This window comes from Phascolarctos cinereus, unplaced genomic scaffold (genome assembly GCF_003287225.1).
Source record: "Phascolarctos cinereus isolate Bilbo 61053 unplaced genomic scaffold, phaCin_HiC Scaffold_726;HRSCAF=1367, whole genome shotgun sequence".
Taxonomy (NCBI): domain Eukaryota; kingdom Metazoa; phylum Chordata; class Mammalia; order Diprotodontia; family Phascolarctidae; genus Phascolarctos; species Phascolarctos cinereus.
The window spans coordinates 295,985,666-295,995,716 of record NW_027556098.1 but is presented as its reverse complement, the minus strand read 5'-3'; the positions used below and the strand labels follow the sequence as shown (position 1 = coordinate 295,995,716).

The 10,051-nt window shown below is 38.1% G+C and overlaps 1 pseudogene; it reads right to left on the bottom strand.

Annotated features, from left to right (window-relative positions):
- Nucleotides 1-2,322: 2,322 nt before the first annotated feature.
- Nucleotides 2,323-9,330, bottom strand: LOC110214988 (large ribosomal subunit protein uL11 pseudogene; annotated as a pseudogene).
- Between the last annotated feature and the right edge of the window lie 721 nt (nucleotides 9,331-10,051).

Here is a 10,051-nt window from a genome sequence, read left to right as displayed (position 1 = left end):
AAAAACATGCATAGTCTTGCACAAAGAGCAGAACCAAGAGAACATTGTATGCAGTAACAGCCACATTGTTTTAATAATAACTTTGAGTGACTAAGTCATTGTGACTATTAGAAATACCTAAATTAATTACGAAGGACTTATGAAGGAAGACACTATCAGCATCCAGAGAAAGAATTGATAAATAAAAAAAAAAATAGAATGATTTTACACACAGAGACAGACAGACACACACATTCGTGTTTGATGGTAGCAATGCCTAGGCTGAAGGGGAGGGAAAAAGAATTTAAAAAATAATTTACATAGTAACTTTATTATATATTTAAAAGGAATTGCAAGTTATATATAATAGACTTGCAGTTTCACATGCAATCATCTTTTTTATCCTACTACATTGTGGAAATACTTATTTTAATTTCACAAATTAAAAATAATTTTTTAAAAAAAGATGCTGAGGTAGATTTGTCAAGACTTGTCAAATTGTCAAAAGGTTGGATATGGTGAATGGGGGATGGTGAAGAGCCAAGAACCATTACTAGGGTATGACCCTGGGTGTCTGGAAAGTAGAGGTGACTTGATAGATATAAGAAAATTAAAAAGAAGTGTGGGGTGAAAAAGAAAATATAGCAAATTAAATGGTGTATATGTTGTGTGAAATGATATGAAATAAAATAGTAGAGTTGTTTTTAATTCACTTTTCTCTCATTATTAGTGATGGTGAATTTTCTCATTTTTTAAATCATTTACATTTCTTCATCTGTAGCATTTCTCTCTCTTATGTATTACCATATAATCCAAAGACATGATTTGTCCCACAATGATACAAGTCAGGAAATATCAAAGAGAGCTTTAATCTAGCTTCAAAAAATTCGAGAGGAAGATGTCTCAAATGTGTAATCCCTCCTGATTCCTAAAAAATACTTGAGCTGCTAAATGGAAACAAGATGCATGTTTCTGCCAAATATTTAGCTAGCAGGGTTTAAGCATGAAGGCGGTAGCAAGAATATAAATGAGATGCTAGGCCGCTGCTATAAGGGTAGCTGGTGAAATCCATTTACTGATTTGAAAATGAAGGCAAAATTATTTGCAAACATCCACAGTCAATCATTATTGTTCCTGTTGGAAAGAGAATCATTACTCTCCCCTTCTTCTACTAGGTTTTTTTTTCCTGTTGATTATTTCAATTTTATTTTGTGTATTCTGTAAATAAGCTGCTTGTACAGAATTGTTTGCCTATTATCTTTCTATTAGACTATGAGTTCTGTGAAAGCAGGAGCTGTCTTTTGTCTTTATTTGAACCTGCAGTTCTATGCATAGTTCCTAAAACACATAGCAGGTTTTAAAAAAAAATTATTGATTTCCTACTAGAAAGTAAACTTATTTGAAATCTTGTTACATTCACAAAAATTATGAGATTCAGATGTGAATTCTTCACAGTTTCCTTTTGCCTTATTTCAAAGTTACACCTCATTACTTGCTAATTGTGAACAGGAATGAGCTTTTGAATCAAAAACTTCATTTCTCTACAGCCAAGGATTTGAGAATAAATTAAAGTTTGGATTATTTAACCCTTTAAATATATGCATTCCTGTTACTTTTGATCAGTCAACAAGTATTTATTAAGTATATGGTACATGTCAGGAACTGTGCTAGTCCCTAAGAGTGCAAGTGCAAAGAACAAAAAAACACTACTCTCAACAAACATATAACTAAATAAATATAAATATGAAGTTATTAAATCCAAATCTATACAAAACAAATATATACAGTTGTGAGGGAGGGTAGCTGGAAGAACAAACAAAAGATGGTGGCTGAGCTGCATCTTCAGAGAAAGAGAGAGAGAGAAGGAAGAGGAGGAGAAGAAGGAGGAGAAAAGGAAGAAGGAGGAGAAGAGGAAGAAGGAGAAGAAGATGATGAAGAAGGAGGAGAAGAAGAAGAAAGAAGGAAGAGGAGGAGGAGGATGGGGAGGAGAAGAGGAGGAGGATGGGGAGGAGAAGGTGGAGGAGGGGATGGAGGAGGAGGAGAAGGAGAAGAAGAAGAAGAAGAAGAAGAAGAAGAAGAAGAAGAAGAAGAAGAAGAGAAGAGAAGAGAAGAGAAGAGAAGAGAAGAGAAGAGAAGAGAAGAGAAGAGAAGAGAAGAGAAGAGAAGAGAAGAGAAGAGAAGAGAAGAGAAGAGAAGAGAAGAGGACCTAGGACAAAACCTTAGGGACCATTCAATGTGCAAGCACACTTTATTGAAGATGAGTTCAGAGAGGTACAAAAACAATAAGAAGAAAAGAAAAATGTTATAAAACCTAAATAACAGTGAGCATTAAGGAGAACATGATCAACAGTTACATACTGCAAAGAGAACCTAAGAAGGATACAGATTAAGAAAACACTATTTATTCATATTAATATTATTTCCCAATTAAGGTATAATTAGTAACTTTGGAAAAAGTGAGTTCAATTCAGTTGTCAGAAACCATTTTGCAAAGGGCTGAAGAGTGAATGACAGGAAAGAAAATAGACCAACAATTGTAGAAAACATTTTTGAAGAATTTTTCTGGGAAAGGATGAGAAGAAATAGGATAGTAGTTTGAGGAGACAGTAGGGAATAGTGAAGATTTTTTTTTTAAGAAGGACTTGGGCAAGTTTGAAGGGAAGGGATCAATTGAGAAAGAGAGATTGATGATTTAAGAGAGTGAAGATTCTTTACAGTGGAATTTGCTACAGAAGATGGGACAGAATGGGACAAAGTGGGCTTGAAAAGGGGTTGGCCTTAAGGGCCACCTTTTCCTCAGAGACTATGGGAAAAGAGGACAGAATGGGTTGTGATGTGTGGCATAATGAGGCTGAAATAAGAGAAAGCAATTTGCAAACCTTAAAGTGCTATATAAATATTAGTTTTCATTATTACCATCATTAACAGCAGCAGTCTATAGTCACTAGACATCTAATTGGTAATGATTTCATTTCTTGAGCCTCATACCACCCTCCTGCTGAGCTTAAGCAATGTCAATAGAGCAATATAGGGGCATTCTGGTAAATGTTTAACAACCAGGCTTTCTGAGAGGAGGGGACTACACACAAACTTCTAAGTGTAATCTGCATTATGAACAGTTCCTTAAGTTAAGATAATCAATAAAACTAAAAATCAAGCCCTGATTTGTAGCAACCACTGATTTCTGAGGTGTAGATGTTCTCTGAAAATTTAATAATGAATTCTCAAAAGCTCATTAAATCTAGCTCTAGCATACTCCTGGATATGATGCCAATGGGCTTTAGATGAACAGAATGGCAAAAGAGGAAGTTCATATTAAATGGCCTCATTTTTTCCCATAAAGGATGACACAAATTACTCAGCTAGAGGAAAGAGGAAGAGGTTTGTTGGATTTGAGGAAGAAAAATATGGTTTTAAAAATCCTCTGTGGGAACTGAGATGAAGAATCAATTAGGAAGAATAAAGGAGTGCCTTGATACATCGGAAGCCCAGTTGAGGTGGGACAAGATAAATTTGTAATATGCCCACTCAGAACAGTTGTAAGACTTCTGCCACTTTCATTTATCGAGCTAGTGAGTAGGAGCCAAGGAAGCAGATGATAGGAGTAATCCATAGTTAACGTTTAGCAGAGGAATAGCAGAATTAGGATAAGGGTGAGGGATTCCAAAGCAGAGAACAATCTAGAGTAGAAATGGCTACCTATTAGTTTGAGGTTGAAAATATAGGACAGCAAAATCAGAAAAGTATTGAAAAAATGCTGAACAGTGCAGAGAATGGAATTCTCAGTTAGGGAGAGTACAAGATGTATGATGATTGAACCATAGGGAGACATAGAACAAAAAAGTTCATGATAAAAGAGTTAGAGTTAATGCCAGAATTTCTTATTTGGGAAACGGAACACTTGCACTTAATGACCATATCTATTATATTACCATCCCTATGTGTGTCTGAGGTAAAGTGAAAGAGTAGGTCATAGAACTCATGGAGATTAAGGAAAAGGGAAGTTAGGAAGTTTGATGGAGCAGCTACAGGAATATTAAAGTTCCATACTATGAGGGCTGGACTAAGGGAGGAAAGAAAAATGATGATCTAAGTGTTAAAATCCTTGAAGAAGGAGAGAGAATTATCTTGGAGTCAAAACTCTACAACTGTCATAGTTTTGATTGGAAAGAAAAATTTAATTATTTGGACTCCAAAATTAGGAAAGTTGCTGAAAGAAAGAGGTAAAGGGAGCATCTTGAAATGGGGAGCAAGGAATATTCTGTCTCCCTCTCCAAGACCATAGAGATGGAGGGCATGGGAAGAGGGAGAGGATGTGAGAGAAAGTACACTTCATGACAGAAAAAAATAGCCAGAAAGGCAATGGAATCAAAGGGGAACCAGATCTCGAAAAGTGTGAATAGATGAAAGAAGAGGGAGAAAAAGGGGACCAGGAAGAAAAGAAGTTTGTTACATATGGAATAGGAAATTTCAGAGGGAATTTCAATGGAAAAGATGGATCAGGACACTCATGAGGTCGGGTTAGAAGGATGAGGTTCAATAAATGTGAAGAGAGGTAATATTTTATCTTAAATGGCAGCTAATAAATTATTTCAGGGACAGGGAAAGAAACAGTGAAGCCATAGAGTAATACTGTGTCATATGTAGAAGGAAAATTCATTTTCAAGGGATATAGCAGAGATACCTGGGCCTGCTGGCCTGGGTCTGTTCTTTTAAATATCTATACTTGATGTGAGGTGTCCTTAATTCTTTGCTTTCCTTAGAAATGTTATAGTTAACATCTGATACCCCCTGCTTTGCAAATAAGGATGTGAAAAATATCTGTCCCTCTCTCACCTCCCTCTACCAGGTCAATTAATGTTATCCAAATAGGTCATGGGATTGAGTGGGAGATTTCCCATTTGAAAATAATGCTTAGAGCTGAGGTACAGCCTTGTGTCCTAGAAGAACTATTACTAAAAGCAGGTGACCTGACTTCTTGGTGGTAGGCAGGGTTATAATGAGAGCTACTAGAGTTTTGTTTTCGACCTTTCCTTCTGGCTCTCTCTTCATTTCTAACTGGCAACAAAGGCAGTTACCTGCCACTCCTATCCTTCTCTTCCCTTCTGTTGAACAAGGCCAGTGGCATACTCTTGGCATGTCTCTGGACCACCTGCCCTCCCAGCTGGCCATGAAGGAGTAATGTGGCACAAAGTCTCCTGCTGCCCTAGATCTGCTCCAAGCTGGAGTTGTAATAAGTACCAGGGATAATTTTTGCATTCTCTATCTTTCCCTTTTTCTCCCCTTTTCCTCCTCTCCACATTTTTTTTTCTCTTTCTATGATAGGATTTTGTAAGTCTTTGTGTCTATCATATGTCCTACTAGACATAAGAAAAGAGTCAATCCATGGTAAATCTTCATCCAGGAAAAAAAAAATGTGTTTTATTTTTAGTATTGTTAAAAATATATTTGTTACAAATAAGTAATCGTGGATAAGTTTATATATTATTGAGCTAATGACTTCAGCTGACTGTCAAGGTGCTGTTCATAGCTCCAAGCAAACCAAATTAATCTCTGTTGCTGTGTTGGCCATTTCTTCTCTAGTATATATGCCTGATGATAATTAATTCAATGATTTAGAAATGTCTCTATGGTTTCTGTGTTGGTAATTCTGACTGAATTTCTCTCTTTCTTGAGGAAAAAATGGTATAATTTTTTGTGGGATTCCTCTGCTTTACAGGTACAGTATGAACAAGATTTTAATAATCTTAACCATTAATACAGTTAAGGTACAGCGGACCCAATAGCTGATGGAATCTAAGGTTCCCCCCTTTTAACAGTCTGCTTAATACAACTACAACCTTGACTGATAAAAACTTGAGAATTTTCAGATTTTGTTTTGTTTTGTTTTGTTCTGTTGTTGTTGTTGTTGTCAAATGTTAATTTACTGAAGTAGTCTCCTTTGTAGCTTTTAATTTGCTGGGCGTTTGGGGGCGGAGCCAAGATGGAGGAGTGAAAGCAGTGACTTGCTTGACCTCTCCCCCAAACCCTGCCAAATGCTAATCAAAAATGGCTCTAAACAAATTCTGAAGCAGCAGAACCCACAAAAAGACAGAGTGAAACAAATTTCCAGCCCAAGACAACCTGGATGATTGATCAGAAAGGTGTATCGCACCGGGCTGGGAGCGCAGCGCAGCGTGGGTGCGCAGGCCACAGCAAACCTGGAGCAGGCCACAGAGGACTGAATCAAGGGCAGCTGTGGAGGTTTCCAGACTCCTCAATCCACGAATGCCAAAGACAACTTAGAAGGTCAGTGGAAAAGTCTGTTGTCGGTGTGTCAGAGAGGAAGGGGTTCAGCTCCATTCCCCAAGAGCATGGCCCTGGGGGGGCAGCTGCTTCCCGAGCTTCCAGCCCACAGACTGAGGGGGAATCCAGTGGCTGATCAGAGAGGGACTGCAGGGATCTCTTTGCCAGTGCTGAGGCAGGAATCTCTTGCTTTGCCCGTGTGTGGATCTGGGTCACAGTTCTGGGACACGGTGCTGGGGTGAGGAGGAGCGCTGGCGTGGTGGAGCTTGTAGTGGCTGTGGAGAGGAACCCCTCCTCACAGTTACAGGACAGAAAGGAATACTTGTGGTCACAGGCCAGGAAAGGAGTAAACACCTCGCCCCTTATCATACCACCTTGGAAGAACTGAAAATTTACAGGTCCCTACAAGTATCTCTGAAAACAGCTACACAAACCCCTGAAGCTTGGGACAGTACACTCTCCACATTGGAAGCAGACTCTTACCTTAACAAAGAGTTTAAAACTCAAGTAATTGGCTGGGATCATGAGCAAGCAGCACAAAAAGAGTCAGATTATATTATCTTACTTTGGTGAAAAAGAAGATCAAAATATACAACCAGAAGAAGACAATAAAATCAAAGCTCCTACATCCCAAGCCTCCAAGAAAAATATGAATCAGTCCCAGGCCTTGGAAGAGCTCAAAAGGGATTTTGAGAAGCAAGTAAGGGAAGTAGAGGAAAAACTGGGAAGAGAAATGAGAGTGATGCAAGAAAATCATGAAAAACAAGTCAACAGCTTGCTAAAGGAGACCCAAAAAAATACTGAAGAAAATAACACCTTAAAAAACAGCCTAACCCAAATGGCAAAAGAGGTCCAAAAAGCCAATGAGGAGAAAAATGCCCTAAAAAGAAAAATTAGCCAAATGGAAAAGGAAGTCCAAAAGATTACTGAAGAAAATACTTCCTTAAAAATTAGAATAGAGCAATTGGAAGACAGTGACTTTATGAGAAATCAAGACACTGTAAAACAAATCCAAAAGAATGAAAAATTAGAAAACAATGTGAAATATCTCATTGGAAAAACAACTGACCTGGAAAATAGATCCAGGAGAGAGAAAAAATTATTGGACTATCTGAAAGCCATGATCAAAAAAAGAGCCTAGACATCATCTTTCAAGAAATTATCAAGGAAAACTGCCCTGATATATAGAACCAGAGGGCAAAATAGAAATTGAAAGAATCCACAGATCTCCTCCTGAAAGAGATCCCCAAAGGAAAACTCCTAGGAATATTGTAGCCAAATTCCAGAGTTCCCAGGTCAAGGAGAAAATATTACAAGCTGCCAGAAGGAAACAATTCAAGTACTGTGGAAACACAATCAGGATAACACAAGATTTAGCAGCTTCTACATTAAAGGACCACAGGGCATGGAATATAATATTCCGGAGGGCAAAGGAGATAGGATTACAACCAAGAATCACCTACCCAGCAAAACTGAGTATAATCCTTCAGGGGAAAAAATGGTCATTCAGTGAAATAGAGGACTTTCAAGCATTCCTGATGAAAAGACCAGAGCTAAACAGAAAATTTGACTTTCAAATACAGGACTCAAGTGGAACATGAAGAGGTAAACAGGAAAGAGAAATCATAAGAGACTTATTATGATTGAACTGTTTACATTCCTACATGGAAAGATGATATTTGTAACTCATGAGAACTTTGTCAGTATTAGGGTAGTTGAAGGAAAAAAAATGTATGCATGTATAGATAGATAGATAGATAGAGGGCACAGGGTGAGTTGAAGATTAAGGGGTCATATCTGGAGAATAAAATTAAGGGATGAGAGAGGATTCGAAGAAAGGGAGAGGTAGAATGAGGTAAATTATCTCACACAACAAACACATCAGAAAAGAAAAGTCTCTCACAGTGGAGGGGAAACAGGGGAAGGTGAGAGGGAATGAGGGAATCTTATTCTCATAGGATTTGGCTTAAGGAGGAATAACATACACATTCAATTGGGTATGGAAATCTGTCTTACCCTACAGGAAAATAGGGGGAGAAGGGGACAAGAGAGCAGGGGATGATAGAGAGGAGGGCAGATTGGGAAAGGGTAATCAGAAGAAATACTTCTGAGGAGGGACAGGGTCAAAAGAAAGAATAGAAAAGATGGGAGGGCAGGATGGGATTAAGGGAAATAGAGTTAGTTTTTCACAACATGTCTATTAAGGAATTGTTTTGCATAGCTGCACATGTACAACCTATATTGAGTTGCTTGCCTTTTCAATGAGGCTGGGTGGGGAGGGAGGAAGGGAGAAAACTTGGAACTCAAAGTTTTAAAAACACATGTTTTTAAAAAATGTTTTCACATGCAACTGGGAAATAAGAAATACAGGAAATGGAGTACCGAAGTCTATCCTTCTCTACAGGAAAATAGAAGGGGAAGGGGATAAGAGAAGGGATGGGGGAGAGATAGAAGAGAAGGCAGACCAGGGGAAGGGGTATTCAGAATGCATGCCATCTTGGGGTGGGGGGAGGGGTGAGAAATTTGGAACTCAAAAACTTGTGGAAGTGAATATTGAAAACTAAAAATAAATAAATTTATATTAAAAAAATAAATAAATAGAATAACATTAACTCTCAAAAAAATATTTGCTGGGCATTCCACAGCGCCACTACTGATGTCATCAATGACATCATGAGAATGCCTGCCATCAATGTTGCAGCCCACACACTGGTGCCTTATCTCTTGAGCAATGTTGACAATCTCATCAAGAGTGATGTTTCCATTGTGTTTAATATTTTTCTGCTTCTTTCTGTCATGAGGAGGTTCTTTTAGAGCTTTGATGATCAAGGCTGAGGGAGAAAGCACAACCTCAATCTGGGCTTGTCTGATCTGAATGGTAAGTTTCACTGTGATCCTTAGCCCTTTCCAGTTACCAGTTGCCTTGGCAATTTCTTCACCAACCTTTTTGGGAGACAAACCTAAGGGACCAATTTTGGGAGCCAGAGCTGATATGGCACCAACTTCACCACCAGTGCACCTTAAAAGCAAGACTTTAATTTCATTAGGTTCAAACTTGAGAGGCATGGTGGCTATCAAGGTGGAAGCTTGGCCTGGATCCTGCAGAGTAGCTGCCAGTGTCAGATGAGCCCAAATTTGGGATGACCAAAAGAAGTTGCACCTTCACCACCATGAGCTAGAAGCCAAAAAGTAAACTTATTGTTCTAATATAATAGTTTATTATTAGCCATTGTAGCACATAGATATTTCTCTAAATTTTTTTCAGTTGATTAAACAGTTCCCAAACAAAATGTTTATAACATTAATTTACTTTACTTAATAGACTATTTTGAAGGAGAGTGAAAAGGAAAATCTAATGTATCACCCAAATCATTAGAAACTCCAAAACTTAAGTTCTAAATTGACAAGTTATGCCTTAGAAAAATTGTCTTTAATATTTCCCTTTGTATCTGCCAGTGCTAACATGGACAGAATTGGTTAATCAACAAATACTTATTGGACTATAATACCAATGATTGTGAGAAACTAGTAAAGTCATGTCAACTTACTGGGCCTCTGTTTTCTCCTCTTCACAATGCAACTGTTGGACTAAACTGTTAAATAGTCTCTATGGCATCTTTTTGTACTGACTATTAGGGACTAGGGAATAACAAGGATCCTACCAGTCATACCTCATTACAGGCCTTACAGAGGGCCTAATCTCTACCTGTTTTCTTTGGAGCTTTTCTCTTACATTTTTGTGGTCTTTTTCAGTTGTGTTTGACTCTTTGGGACTGCATTTGGGGTT